At 36.7% G+C, this 15,841-nt stretch overlaps 1 protein-coding gene across 3 annotated transcripts in view; it reads right to left on the minus strand.

The window, feature by feature from the left end:
• The window catches only part of Sulf1 (Extracellular sulfatase Sulf1), a 242,783-nt gene that overhangs the window by 104,119 nt on the left and 122,823 nt on the right, over nt 1–15,841 (minus strand). The window lies entirely within an intron of this gene.

A 15,841-nucleotide genomic window follows, 5' to 3' on the forward strand; every position in this document is an offset into this window, starting at 1 on the left:
GAAGTGTTGTCTTCTTTAATTGAATGAATACCCAGACAGGGTAAATCAATACTGTATTTTTAGAAGAGGCAAAATAACAATGATGATATTATGGAATGTCTCAAGGAATGTCAGTAATGAACACTTTTTTCAAGAAAAGGGTGAACAGAAAGTGGACATGGAAGAGTCCAAATGGATTAACAACTAATGAAATCGACTTCATCCTCACTAACAGAAGATATATTGTGAATGATGTTACCGTCCTGAATAAGGTAAATGTTGGAAGTGATCACAGAATGGTAAGATGTACACTTGATATAGATGTAGGAAAGGAAAGGAAAAAACTGACTCAAGTAAATAATACAAAGGTTTTTGAAATAACAGAGGAGGAGAAAAAGCAGTATGTACTGAAACTTAAGAACAAGTTTGAGCTTCTGCAGAATGCTCATCCTAGTGCACAAGATATCGACGAGGAATATTACAACTTTCTGAAAGTGATAAAGCCCAAGAAACCTATAGGGAAACAGAAATCCAAAGAAGAAAAAATTAGTCAAGAAAGACTTGTCATGATGAACCAAAGACGACAAATGAAGAGCAAGAAAAACACTGACAGGGAGAAAATTGAGTATACTGAGTTATGCAAAGCCATTAGAAAGAGACTCAGAGAGGACATAAGAAGATTTAACACAAGAAAAGTAGAACAAGCATTAAGGGAAAACAAAGGATTTAAATCAGCAGCCATGAGCAGTAATACAGAAAGACAAATGATACTGAAACTGAAGAATAGCGATGGTGTACTTATAAACAGCAGAGAAGGCATAATTCAAATAGCAGAAGACTACTATAGAGAATTATACAAGGAGCGAGGGAATGATACCAGCAGTGGGGAAAATGGATTGCAAAGTAGCAACACATACGACATACCCGATATTCTTCCTGATGAGGTAGAACATGCATTGAAGAAAATGAAGAATCGGAAAGCCCCGGGGGAAGATGAAGTTACTGTAGAGTTGTTAAAATTGGGAGGAAGAGACATAACACAAAAACTGGCAAGGCTCTTCACAAAGTGCATTAGAAAAGGTGTGATGCCTAAGCAGTGGAGTAATGCAATCATAGTTTTGCTGCATAAGAAAGGAGATAAATCAGAAATTGGAAATTATAGACCAATTAACTTGTTATCCCACATCTACAAGTTGTTCACAAGGGTCATTACTAACAGATTAGAAAGAATACTTGATGAGAATCAACCGAAAGAGCAAGCTGGCTTTAGGACAGGATTCTCAACTATGGATCACCTTCACGTAATATCACAGCTAATGGAGAAAGCAAATGAATATAAAACACCATTATGCCTGGCATTTGTGGATTATGAAAAGGCATTTGACTCCATACAGCATAAAGCAATGTTTCGGGCACTGGAAAGACAAGGCATAGATACTCCATATATTATGATTTTGAAGAAAATAATGAGAGTGCTACATCCTTTATTAGACTAGACAAAGACAGTAGCAAATTTAAAATCGAGAAAGGAGTTCGACAAGGAGACACAATATCTCCGAAGCTGTTTACTGCTGCCCTTGAGGAAGCTTTCAGAAGATTAGACTGGTCACAGAAAGGAGTCAATGTGAACGGAGAGTACCTAAACCATTTACGATTTGCAGATGACATTGTGGTCATAAGCCACAATCCCAAAGAATTAGAGGAAAATCTTAATCAGTTATGCACAGTTAGTAAGGATTTTGGACTAAAGATGAATATGGCTAAAACAAGAGTAATGATGAACAAGTATGCTACAGAAAGGGAAATAATGATTGAAGGAGCAGTAATTGAAAAGGTGGAGTCATATACTTATCTGGGCAAGTTATTAGCTGTTATAATGATAAATGGCTGGAAGTCAAGAGAAGAATAAATTTTGGATGGATAGCATTCAAGAAATATAGTCACATACTGAAGAGCAATATCCCAGTTTGTCTGAAACGTAAAATAATGAATCAATGTATACTCCCCACCATGACTTATGGAAGTGAAACTTGGGCACTCACCAAAAGAATGGAAGAGAAGCTAAGAACTGCACAGCGAAGAATGGAACGAATTATATTGGGAATCAGACTGTTAGATAAGAAGAGAAACACATGGATTAGGCAGCAAACTCAAGTAAAGGACATTCTTATCAAAACTAAAGAACTAAAATGGTCTTGGGCAGGACACATAGCTCGAAGACATGATGACAGATGGACTAAGAAAATAACAGAATGGTACCCAAGAGGAGCTAGAAGAAAACCTGGAAGACAAAGGTGGAGATGGATAGATGAAATTCATGAGTTTTTGAGTAGTAAATGGATGGCCAGTGCTCAAAACAGAAGGAACTGGAAAGTTGCTGGAGAGGCCTTCATCCTGCAGTGGATTGAAAATGGCTGATGATGATATTATGCAATTGTCAGTAACTGAAAATTAAACTCAAATTTGGCTTGAATTTATCTCAAATTTTTAACCAGCCATTATACAGTATACAAATAACACAAATAGTTATCATACTACAGCTTAACATAGAACAACAGTGTTTGTCCCTATTTACTCAGGCTCGGGGTGGGGGAGAGAAGCAAACTTCCCTTATTAATTGTAATTTGTTAGTCTCATTGAATGAAACTAATTCTACAAAAAATATTGCAGAATGAATTATTCTCATAGTCCACCTACTCATAACAGCAGTTTGATTACAAAGAAAGAAAAAAAAATTGCACATCAAAATCAGGAAATATTAGTGTAGAAATGAATAAACACCAGTTTGGCTTCATTGGATGTGTCCAAAGGTCTTAAAGGTTTTGAACTACATGCCATATTTCCTCTTTGAATTATTCCTTTTTTTGGCTCACACAACATGTAAGCTGGCAAATTTTATACAGTCACAATAAAGTTCATATCTGTTATCATATGAACATCTACACTATGACCAAAGCGGTGGATATGCCAAGGAACCTTCAATGGATCAACCAATCAGCCATATTGCAAATATGGCTAACAAAGGGAAAAAGAACTGCTCAGTTTTTGCTTGAAGGAAAAAATGTCTAAAAGCTGTAGATCCTGGAATTAAAAAGGGAAATTTTTCAAGAGTTCAGCATCACACCCTTTATATCACCCATATTGTTGAAGAAAATACTGAAAAAAATAGCTGAAGGACTTTATGATGAAAGGTGTGTTATGATATAACTGAAGCACTGTTTAAACAACTTTACAATTTTCAAGGTGTTTAGTCTACACATATACCTATAAGTAGTTCCCTAAATTGACAAAATGTGATAGAAGCAATCATCTAATTCAACTGTGATTTCAAATCACAGATTTTAGATACTCATGTTCAATTTTCTGTTAAAACAAAAATGCTATAATGCTGAAAACAAAAACAATGATAACTTATCTACTGAATTTCTGATTTTGTGGTTTATTAAACTTTTATACTGTTATTTTCTGCTATTCTTGTAAAAAAATAATGTTTTTAAAAATGATAAATCTTTGTACAAATTTACTTTTCTAGGTGCCTATAATTTCCTTCATAACAGCACAGTGTTTTTTCCACCTGTCCAAAGAGGTTTCAGAGAGGTATGGATTCTAGTCCTGTCATAGATTTAGAAGAATTTCTCAAATTCTCTTCAATCAGGGCTGATTTAATCAGCCTCAGACAGAAGGAGTAGAGTTTCCTGTGTGTTATCCAAGATTTTTTCAGCCTGCATACTTGCTTCAATATCTTGTCACACATTGGAACAGACAAAATATATATATAGACACATTTGGAAAGCAATGCAAGGCCATTGCATAAAAAATATATAATTGTTCAGGAGAGTCTGCAATTTACACCCAGATTGCCAGACCTCTGAAATGAGGACTGCACCAGAAGTGGTGAAATATTTTGTCATTTTTTATTTATTTATTATTAATTTTAAAGTTGATATTTAAATAAAATAAAAGCAATAAATAACGGATATTTTAAACTGAGAAGCATTCTTGGGCAAGAGCCTCAGTCGATATTTTGAAATAACTTTCAATGACATTCATTTGAACAAATTTCAGGAATCATGAAAATAGCTGTCACCAAAGTCATCATAAGCAGCAGCCATACTGATTTATTATTTGGACTAGCACAGCCATCTTGTGTACCTGTACAATCATAACCAACTTCTAATATCTTCAACCCATGACCTGTTTCCAATCCTGTGGTTAGCATTTATTAATCATTTTCTAATGACCACACTACATTAAATTTACAATTTAATTGTACCCTTACTGCACTCTACATTAAATGCAAAATTTACAATCATAATTTTCTTGTTTAATACTGTAGTTCACATTATAAATAAGATTATACTATATTGTGTTAGTACAATTACATTATATGTTCAAGCTTTTACTTGTTTTGTTGCTGATTTTCTGAATGACAAATATAACGATTGTTTTTTTCATTCCCCTGGGGGAGGGCATCATTATATAGAGCATCGACTGAATATAAATACAAATTTTTGTAATATTTAAGATAAAATTTACCATATTTCATATATCACTGTATGGCAAAGACTAAAACTGCAAATTAAAATGCAGGAATCCCTTGACAACTGCAAAGAATATGTTGATGAAAAGTACAATGTTTAACAAAGCTGCAGTTGACAACACAAGGCCTTAAAGCCCTATAAGAAAATGGGAGTTTTCTAGAAAAGAGGAAAAAAATAATTATGCCAATAAATTATATGAAAACACAGCAACAAACTTAGATCCCATCAGGTAAATTTTGCTTTCCATTTAGATAGCATAAAAATGATAAGGTTCTCTCTCTCTCTTTCACAAATCACAAGTTATTTGAACCAAACCAATAATTTATGCATAATATGATTATTTCAGTTTTGCATTTTTATAAATTCTCATAATTTTGTGTGATATTTAAAAAAAAAAATCAATCCTGACCTAGATCATGATCAGAGATAGATATTTTCTAATATGCACAGCAAATAAAATTACTCATAGCCCATATGGTACTGACTAGTGATATATTTACTATATATGCCATTGAGAAGGTGGAACTTAAAAAATCTGTGCCCTCTGCAGCATACACACTAGCAAGGCATATTTACTGAGGGTGCAGCAATTCAGTCACTCCAGAATCCCTAAGGTCTTGGGTAGGTATTGAAACAATGCAATTAGTATTATTCCAGTTGCTGCACAACTTATTTTTAGGGCATTGAAAAATGCAAGGTGTGATGAAAGAAGTTTGAGGATTGACTTTATCTTTATATTGCAGCATTGTAGCAAATTGCAATTTGTTGCAACATGTTTGGTGATCCAAATAGATATAGTAACTCGTGGATCACTTATTTATATACAGTTAATCAGTCAGCCAGTCTGCAGCTAATTTGAATTAGTGTACATTGCATGGAACGTTTTTATGTATTTCCGTGCATTTTAAAACGGGCAGTTTTACTGAGCAGCAAATTTGCATCAAATATTGTTTCAAATTAGGAAAAGATAAAACAGGAACACACAAAATGTTAAAGTCAGCTTTCAAAGAAGATGCTATGTGTTGTTCAAAGACTTTTCAATAGTTCTCAAAGTTTAAAGAGGTCTATTAGTCCAAAGATGATCCTCACTCTGGCCACAGTACAACTTCAAAAACCAATGATTCAATCACTTGTGTTCATGATCAGATCAGACTGGCAGTGATCAACAATTAACTATCTGCAAACTGGCTGGTGAATCTGGTATTTCTTATTGGATATGTCAATTTTAACATGTGATTTGGGAACGTGTGTGCCTTACTTCCTCACTGATGACTGTAGAGAGCAGCAAGTTCTCGCATGTGAGGATTTTTGTCAATACACCATTGCTGACCCATTTGATTCTTCCATCATTACAGGTGAAGAACAATGGTGTTGGGTGTAAGTCCAAAACCCAGAAAAAAAATGTCCAGTCTTTTCCAAGGCCTTGAAAAAAAGTCAATCTCAGTCAAATATGAAGATCATCCATATATATATATTTTTATTCCCTCTCTGCTATCTCCCACTCAACCATCCCCTTATCCATTGCAGCAACTTGCCCTTAATGCCATACTGCTCCAATTTGTAAAGCAGCCTTCTATGGGCAACAGTATCAAAAGCTTTCCTGAAATCCAATGAATTTATCTCATAGGGTCAAAAACAGTGGACATGCAACACTCAACGTAGATCTAAGTTAAAGCTGCCCAGAGAAAACAGCTCAAAAAGTTGTCTTCATGGAATTGTTGCTTGTATCATAACTATGCTCCTGCATTCGCAGTCAAATCTATAACTTTTCAAGAAGATTTAAAGCCTCCTTGAGAAGTTAAAGATTTGCAATAACTGAGGGAATTATTCAGAAAGCTACACAGGAACCATCACCAATTTCAGAAGATCATATATCAGAAATATTTCCATAAGTTTCAGAAACATTCAAATCTGTGTATACAGTATCAGGTAGACTAACTTCAAGGTCATTCACCCAAACAGCTGGTAAGTATAATCATTTCCCATATATTTCCGCATATAAGTGCAGTCCTGGAACTTTATAATCACATCTGAGGTATACTAGGTCCTAGATGACTTAAATCTGGAATTTATACCTAAACCTGCTTATATGATCTACAAGAAGTGAGAGTAATAACTGCCACATTATTTTGTTTAAGGAGACTTGACTGATCCACATATGCAAGGTGTGGCAATAAAGTTCCTGGACTGGTGCAATAAAAAGAACACAAAATGAAGGAGCTCAAAAATGGTTTTATTTTACTCAAAGTAAGCACCATCTGATTAAACGCACTTATTACACTATTCTAAAACTTTTTGAAAAGAACCACTGAATGTGTACTCAGAGACAATGTTCAGTTTGTTGATTATGTTTTTCTTATATCCTCAATATCCTGAAATCTATTTGACTCAGGGGAGTCCCCATGGACTGGAGATGTACAAATGTGTTCTCAATTCAAAATGGTGGATCAAAGGGTGACAAGGGTAATTACAGACCTGTTTGTCTAACTTCTGTTCCAGGGAAAATAATGGAGTCACTGGTTAAGGAAGCAATGCAGGATCATCTAGACAAGGCTGCGGTTATAGTTCGGACACAGGATGGGTTTGTTAAGGGTAAGTCATGTCTGACAAATTTGATTGGATACTATGATGTGTATACAAAGGAACTGGATGCAAAATATTATTTTGATATCATATACAGCAAACCCCCACTATTCGCGGGGGTTACGTTCCTGAGAAATGTCGCGAATACCGAAAACGCGAATACTGAGTTATGGCTCCCATAGTAATAAAGGGGTTCCGTTCCAAAGTATGAAATATATAAGAAAAACTAGTCTAAAATTTTTTCTATGTATGTATTATATGTACCTTCATAATATGACTATGTACATAGACAGTACATAGTTAAATGCAAGCATATGGCATCGAAATGAAAATAAGAAACAATTTAATATTAAATGTAATATGCCTTTGCTAGCAAAAAAACTTATCCCGCCAGTGCTATCACCAGTTTCGCTCAAGTGTTGATAAAGGAGTTTTGCCTTTTCACGAATGATGAGTGAACTTAACAACGGAATTTTATTTTGAGTTCGGTCTTCTATCCACATGTTTAAAGCTTTTTCTATTTTTTCTAATTTAACATCACGAGTTACAGAACAAATTTTTGAAGCAATTAGCGCATTTTCACGGACACTACGGTGGATTTTTCCTTCCGATTTCTTGATTGATCGTACCGTTGACTCATTGATTTTATAATGTTTTGCCACTGAGGAGACACTTTTACCATTAGAAATTTTATCTAATAACTCAATTTTATTCGCTAATGTCATCACCTTCTTTAATATTTTCACATTTCTCTTGTTATTTTTAGCCATATTTTTGTAGGAGTTAGAAAGAACTTGTCCACAATAAAGTCACTTTCTTCCGTTAACACACTCGAAAAAGTCCGTTTTACACTGCAAAACAGTAGATTTATCATTTTTGTAAGCAAATCAATTTATAAATTGATAAATTTATTCAATTTATAAGCATATAAATTAAAAGCAAACGACGAAACCTTCCATGACAAGCGCATAACACATACTGAACAAGGATTAGCGAGAAACATCCACGCTCGCGATTTTGTCACCCCTCTCCCCCACCCACTGAGCGCTGTTTTGACCGGGAAAGATAATTTTAGCCACGCCCATGTTTTTTTATGGCGGAAAATATTCACGGCGCTTTAAAATTCACATTTTTTAGGTTTCATTTTATATTAAATCGGCGATCGCGAATACGCGAAACCGCGAATACAGATACCGCGAATAGCGGGGGTTTACTGTACTTGGATTTTAGGAAAGCATTTGATACTGCAGCACATTATTATTATTATTATTGATATCCATTTGATGCAAGGAAGCTTGAGGCTTATGCTGCACCAGGAAAAAAAAAAAAGTTCCCGAGTAACCCTGAGAGAGAGAGAGAGAGAGAGAGAGAGAGAGAGAGAGAGAGAGAGAATCAAAAGTAGAAGGGAATCACCAAGAAAGAGAAGGATGATGATATACAGCTAAGGACCCTGGGTGTGCCAAGCCCATACTCACCAGATGTGAGCCCCGGGATTAATGGAAGACTACTGTATGGCATTAAGGGCAAGTTGCTACAATGGATTAAAGGATGGTTGAGTGGGAGAAGACAGAGAGTGGTTATCAATGGACACTGCTATTCATGGATTAATGTTATTAGTGGAAGCCCCAAATGTTCGGTGTTGGGCCCATTGTTGTTTTTGGTATTTATCAATGATATTGATATTGATGAAGATATATCAGGGTTAATGTCTAAGTTTACAGACAATACAAAGGTTGGCAAAGTTGTAAATGACAGTAATGATAGTACGCTACTGCAACAGGATCTGGAAAAGTTGAGCAGATGGGTTGAGAGGTGGCAACTGAAGTTTAACATTGAAAAATGTAAAGTACTGCATATGGTGTCTTCATTACAAGAGGTTGATGGATGCCCACTTCTTTGATAATTGCGAAGATCCTCATGCCTCCCTTTGAACTGCTCCATTTACACACACTAGTAACACTTAACGTTTATCATTACCATAAATGGTTTTTAACATTCCATACGTTTCTGTTGCAGATTTTCCCAGTTTAAAGCAAAATTTTATGTTTGTTTGTTGCTCCATTGTAAAATCATTACATGGAACATTAATGCTACCAAAGAAACTGGATGTAACTTGCAACCTTTCTGCCTACTGGACAATCTCTATACCACCATCTGTTGAAGGAAATTTGAACTACAATGTACCATTTATTTTCAAACTCACCAAACATGACCACAACAGTACCAGTCTATGAAGTTTATTGCCATACCTTGTACACACACACACACACACCCCACTCACCCACCAATTATAAAATTTTGTATACAAATATAAACAGCATTATCTCAAATCTACAGTTGGTGAGGGATTCCAGTATACTGATAAAAAAAAAACAAGGTACTTCTAATAAGAATATTCATATGTACAATTATTTTAAACCAGTAGTCTTGCCCTTGTTTGTTAAATACAACTGTGTGAAGACTAACAAGTGTCTACATTTGTTTTCTTTTTGTGGAAAAAGTTTTTGGTTTTTTATATTTTGCTTGTGATGTACCAGTATTTTTTCTTTTTTCAATGTATTGCTATACGTACTGTAGGCAATTGAATTTTTTTATAAAAAATTTTAATATTCAAAAAATGTTTTTTTACACATTGTTTAAAAAAAATAAAAATATTAATATTGCCTGGAAATTAAAATAAATAGTGCCTGGAAATAAAAATACATAGTTACACTCACAAATATGAAAGTGCTCATATTAATGTATTTCATCAAACAAATAATGTAATAAACAGATAAATAATAATCAAACAAGAAACCATTTATAATAACAATAATAATAATAATAATAACTGACACAAGAAACAAATTTTGTGAAGCACATTTGGTGGAAGCCTATTATAGCAATAAACCACTCGCTAGCTGAAGGCAAACTTAAACGTAACTGTCCTGCAACCATCCTTGTCAACTTAAATTTATGCCCCCTCATGTGCGTAGTTTCAGCAAGAGGAAGAACACCATTCACATTCAGCTTACTCAATCCATTAAAGGCCTCACTGAAATCACCCCACAGGTGTCTGGTCTCCAGACAGTGCAATTTGCAGAATTGAAGCCTTTCTAGGTAAGGGCACCCTTTTAGCATTAGCATTAGTAGAGGCATATGATGCAAGAAAGCAAGCTTATGCAGCATCAGCCAAAAAAAAAAAAAAAAAACCGTTCCCATTTCACCCCTCCGTTCGTTCCAAATACCTGTCCAGCTCAGCCTTAAATTTATTTAGGCTATCAACTTCCACAACAAAGGATGGAAATCTGTTCCATCAACCAACTACCCACTGGCTAAAGGAAAACTTCTGCACATCTATCCTACAACTGCCTTTCCTCAATTTGAATTTATGCCCTCTCAGGTGATTATTCTGAGCAAGAGGAAGATTCCCATCAGCATTGAGCATGCTCAAACGATTCAAGGCTTTACACACCTTAATCAGATCACCTCGCAGGTGCCTAGTCTCAAGACACTGTAATTTGCAAAATTTAAGCCTTTCTTCATAAGAGCAACCCTTTGTTCCATTCACTAATCTTGTTGCCCTTCTCCGTACTCATTCCAACAGCTCTACATCCTTCTTAAAATGAGGCCTCCAGACCTGTATACATTACTCAAGGTATGGCCTGACCATTGCCTTATACAAGGGAATAATCACCACCTTATCCCTGCTAGAAAAATTCCTGTATATCATTGACAAGACACTATGAGCTACTCTTGCAGACCGTCTGCACTACTCAGAAAACTTCATATCTGCCTGTACAATTACCCCCAGCTCCTTTTCATTCTCTACCACTGTCAATGTAGTACCACAGTGTTGATAAGACACTCTGGGGTTACTGCTTACCATATGTAGTACTGCCGACCGGGTGGCTAGCCAGGTGGGTTAAGTGCCTGCCTGGCAATCCAAAGGTTGTGGGTTCGATTCCCGCCTCGGGTTGGATCACAGTAAAATGCAAAAACTTTGGGAGGTGCATTATGGCCACAGAAGTTGATGCGCCAACAATTAACAAGAAAAAATAAATAAATAATAAAAATAAATAAATTGGTAGTACTTTACATTTGTCAATGTTAAACTTTGTTTGCCACCTCTCAGCCCATCTGCTCAACTTTTTTAGATCCTGTTGCAGCAGCATACTGTCATTAGTTTCCTTAACAACCCTGCCAACCTTTGTTATCGTCTGCAAACTTGGACATTAAGCTTGATATGCCATCAATATCATTTATAAATACAGAAAACAACAATGGACCCAACACTGAATCCTGAGGGACTCCACTAATAACATTAGTCCATGATGGGTAGTGTCCATTGATGACCACTCTCTGTCTTCTCCCATTCAACCATCCCTTTATCCATAGCAGCAATTTGCCACCAATGCCACACTGCTCCAATTTGTGCAGCAGTCTTCCATGTGCAACAGTATCAAAAACCTTTCTAAGATCCAAATATATGATATCAAATTTATTCCCTGCATCCAGTTCCTTTGTGACCACATCATAGTATCCAATCAAATTGGTCAGGCAAGACCTGCCCTTAACAAAACCATGCTATGTCCGAGCTATAACTGAAGTCTTGTCTAGATGATCCTGCAGTGCTTCTTTAACCAGTGCCTCCCTTAATTTTCCTGGAACAGAAGTTAAACTAACAGGTCTATAATTACTTGTGTCAGCCTTTGATCCTCCTTTGTGAATTGCAGTCACATTTGCACATCTCCAGTCCATGGGTACCCCCCCCCCCCCGAGTCCAAAGAAGCTCTCATAATTATGGCTAAGGGTTTGCTTACTTCCTTTGCTGTCTCCTTTAATATAACTGGATAGATCCTGTCCACCTCGGTTGCCTTATTTATGTTTACCTTCAACAATTTCTCCTCCACTTTCCTCTCAAGTTATTACAAAATCGTCCAGCTCACTGCCAGAGTTTAACTCACTCTGGCATTCCCCTTCCTGAATAACTCCTCATGGGTGAATGTAGATACAAAATACTCATTTAGTTTGTTAGCCTCCTGAGCAGGATTATCAACAGTTGAACCATCAATATCCAGTGGACCAATCTGATTAATCCCTTTCCTGCTAGAGTTTACATAGGTAAAGAACTCTTTGTTGTTTTTCTTTGCATCCATTGCTAAGGATTTCTCATAATCTGCCTTTGCCTGCCTAATCTCCTTTGTGACTTGGTTACAGACCAGCTTATATCCTTCCTAGGCTTCCATGTCACCCATTAATTTATATGTATCCCATGCATTTTTCTTCTCTGCCACGTGTCTAATTAGTTCATCTGACATCCATTTAGGCCTAAACCTTGAACAATATTTCTTAGTTGGTATGTAAAGCCTAGTAGTTTCCAAGATAAATTCTTTGAATGCTACCCATTTTGAATTTTCTGTTGGTAACATCATCAGTTGGTCCCACCGTATAGAATTTAAATACTGCCTCAGACCACCGTAGTCACCTTTACGAAAGCAAAAACTCTTCCCTTTATCCCTGATGGTAGTTACCTCTTTGAGTAAATCCCACTTCAGCACACAGTGATTACTGCCACCTAGTGGTTCCTTTATCTGCAGATTCTTAATGCATGAAGAATCACTACTGATAATCAGATCAAGAGTATACTCCCTCTAGTTGCCTCCCGAACATGCTGCTTCTAGAAAACAATCATCTAATAAATCCACAAAAGCCTTGCTAGTGTGTGAGTAACCAACCCACAAATTCCAGTCTGGAAAATTAAAATCCCCCATTATAAGACTCTCTGATTTACTGGCCAACTTTATTTCCCTGTACAGTTTCTTATTATACTCATCAGAGTCATTAGGCCTATAACACACTCCTACTCTCAATTTTGATCTCCCAATGCTTCACCATCATCATCATCATCAGCCATTTTCAATCCACTGCAGGATGAAGGCCTTTCCAGCAACTTTCCAGTTCCTTCTGTTTTGAGCACTGGCCATCCATTCACTACCCACAGACTCGTGAATTTGATCTATCCATCTCCGCCTTTGTCTTCCAGGTTTTCTTCTAGCTCCTCTTGAGTACCATTCTGTTATTTTCTTTGTCCATCTGCCATCATGTCTTCGAGCTATGTGTCCTGCACAAGGCCATTTTAGTTCTTTAGTTTTGATAAGAATGTCCTTTACTTGAGTTTTCTGCCTAATCCATGTGTTTCTCTTCTTATCTAACAGTCTGATTCCCAATATAATTCGTTCTATTCTTCGCTGTGCAGTTTTCAGCTTCTCTTCCATTCTTTTGTTGAGTGCCCAAGGTTCACCTCCATAAGTCATGGTGGGGAGTATACATTTGTTCATTATTTTACGTTTCAGACAAACTGGGATATTGCTCTTCAGTATGTGACTATATTTCCTGAATGCTATCCATCCAAAATTTATTCTTCTCTTGACTTTCAGCCATTTATCATTATCACAGCTAATAACTTGTCCCAGATAAGTATACGACTCCACCTTTTCAATTACTGCTCCTTCAATCATTATTTCCCTTTCTGTGGCAGACTTGTTCGTCATAACTTTTGTATTAGCCATATTCATCTTTAGTCCAAAATCCTTATTAACTGTGTTGTTGCTATTTTGTTTTTAGGAGCATTAGCAACTAAGGTCATATTGCTATGGGAATATGTGGTGGTCATTCCCTGACCTTTCCGCATCCTCCGTATTTGGTGGTGACGGGCTCGAACCCCGGTCTAATCAAGAAGCATGGGCTAGCACTGCTGCTCCTTCCCACCTGGCTACGAAGGCGCCTTACTAACTGTGCATAACTGATTAAGATTTTCCTCTAATTCTTTGGGATCGTGGCTTATGACCATAATGTCATCTGCAAATTGTAAATGGTTTAGGTTAGGTTAAGTTCACATTGACTCCTTTCTGCGACCAGTCTAATCTTCTGAAAGCTTCCTCAAGGGCAGCAGTAAACAGCTTCGGAGATATTGTGTCTCCTTGTCGAACTCCTTTCTCGATTTTAAATTTCCTACTGTCTTTGTCTAGTGTAATAAAGGAGGTAGCACTCTCATATATTTTCTTCAAAATCATATGTGGGGTATCTATGCCTTGTCTTTCCAATGCCCGAAACATTGCCTTATGCTGTATGGAGTCAAATGTCTTTTCATAATCCACAAATGCCAGGCATAATGGTGTTTTATATTCATTTGCTTTCTTCATTAGCTGTGATATTACGTGAAGGTGATCCATAGTTGAGAATCTTGTCCTAAAGCCAGCTTGCTCTTTCGGTTGATTCTCATCAAGTATTCTTTCTAATCTGTTAGTAATGACCCTTGTGAACAACTTGTAGATGTGGGATAACAAGTTAATTAGTCTATAATTTCCAATTTCTGATTTATCTCCTTTCTTATGCAGCAAAACTATGATTGCATTACTCCACTGCTTAGGCATCACACCTTTTCTTGTGACCCTTGTGAACAACTTGTAGATGTGGGATAACAAGTTAATTGGTCTATAATTTCCAATTTCTGATTTATCTCCTTTCTTATGCAGCAAAACTATGATTGCATTACTCCACTGCTTAGGCATCACACCTTTTCTAATGCACTTTGTGAAGAGCCTTGCCAGTTTTTGTGTTATGTGTCTTCCTCCCAATTTTAACGATGCTACAGTAACTTCATCTTCCCTCGGAGCTTTCTGATTCTTCACTTTCTTCAATTCATGTTTTACCTCATCAGGAAGAATATCGGGTATCCCAATGCATATGTCACACCAAACTGACTCGACACTGCACTGTCCAGCGATGTTTACTGGCTTCACTTTCTTGGATTTTATGTGTTTCTTAACTAATAGCATAACCCCTCCTCCCTTCCTATCCTGTCTATCCTTCCTGTACACATTGTACTCCCCAAATTCCAGTTTGCATTCCTTATATCTGTGTGACACCACGTCTCTGATATCCCAACAATATCTGCCTTTGACGTTTTGAACAATACCTCAAATTCATCAAATTTATTTACCAAACTCCTAGCATTGGTGTACATGCAAGTATACATGCACCTGTTCCTATTCTTAGCTACTCTAACACAACCCATGTGTTTCCTTGTACCACAATGACTCCCAGCAGTCTCTGAAATACCCTGCATCTTGTTTTCCAGGCTGCTGCTCATTCCAATAGAAGCAGTGCAAGAATCACTTTAACCTCTGTCGCCAGTGGCTACTGTTAATCGATTAGTCCTTGTATCCCTCCCAAATTAGCAGTTTTCCAACCCACCTAACACTGCCTCGATAGCATCAGCAAATATTCTTGCACCCTTTATATTTAAGTGTATCTCATCCCTGTAGAAGCAGTCTCTCCTCCTGTTAACAAGTACAGACCAGGCTTAAAAAAAACTTTACCCCTGAAGCCTTGCACAATCTTTCCAGGGCCAAATTGATTGACAAAGCTCACATCACATACTCCCTCCTATAGTTTCTGGGCAGAATTGCAGACACTTTAAAATTCAACCTTAATTCACAGTTTTTTTTCAACAGTGACCTGTACTTGTTAATTAATTTTGCCAGTCTCTTACTCTTAATATCATTAGTGCAAAAGGGTACAACAATATCACCTTTTGTGCCCTTAAAAGATGATATCCGTTCTACAATGTCATCAACCTTTGCCCCTGGCAGACATACCCTGGTTCTGTTCCACCTATCCTTTTTACATAGCATGTTCCCTGTTTCCCTGACAATAGAGTCTCCAACAATTCTAGTTCCTGTGGGACCAATACA

This window comes from Mastigoproctus giganteus, chromosome 12, assembly GCF_048544385.1.
Source record: "Mastigoproctus giganteus isolate SK-2022 chromosome 12, ASM4854438v1, whole genome shotgun sequence".
NCBI lineage: Eukaryota > Metazoa > Arthropoda > Arachnida > Uropygi > Thelyphonidae > Mastigoproctus > Mastigoproctus giganteus.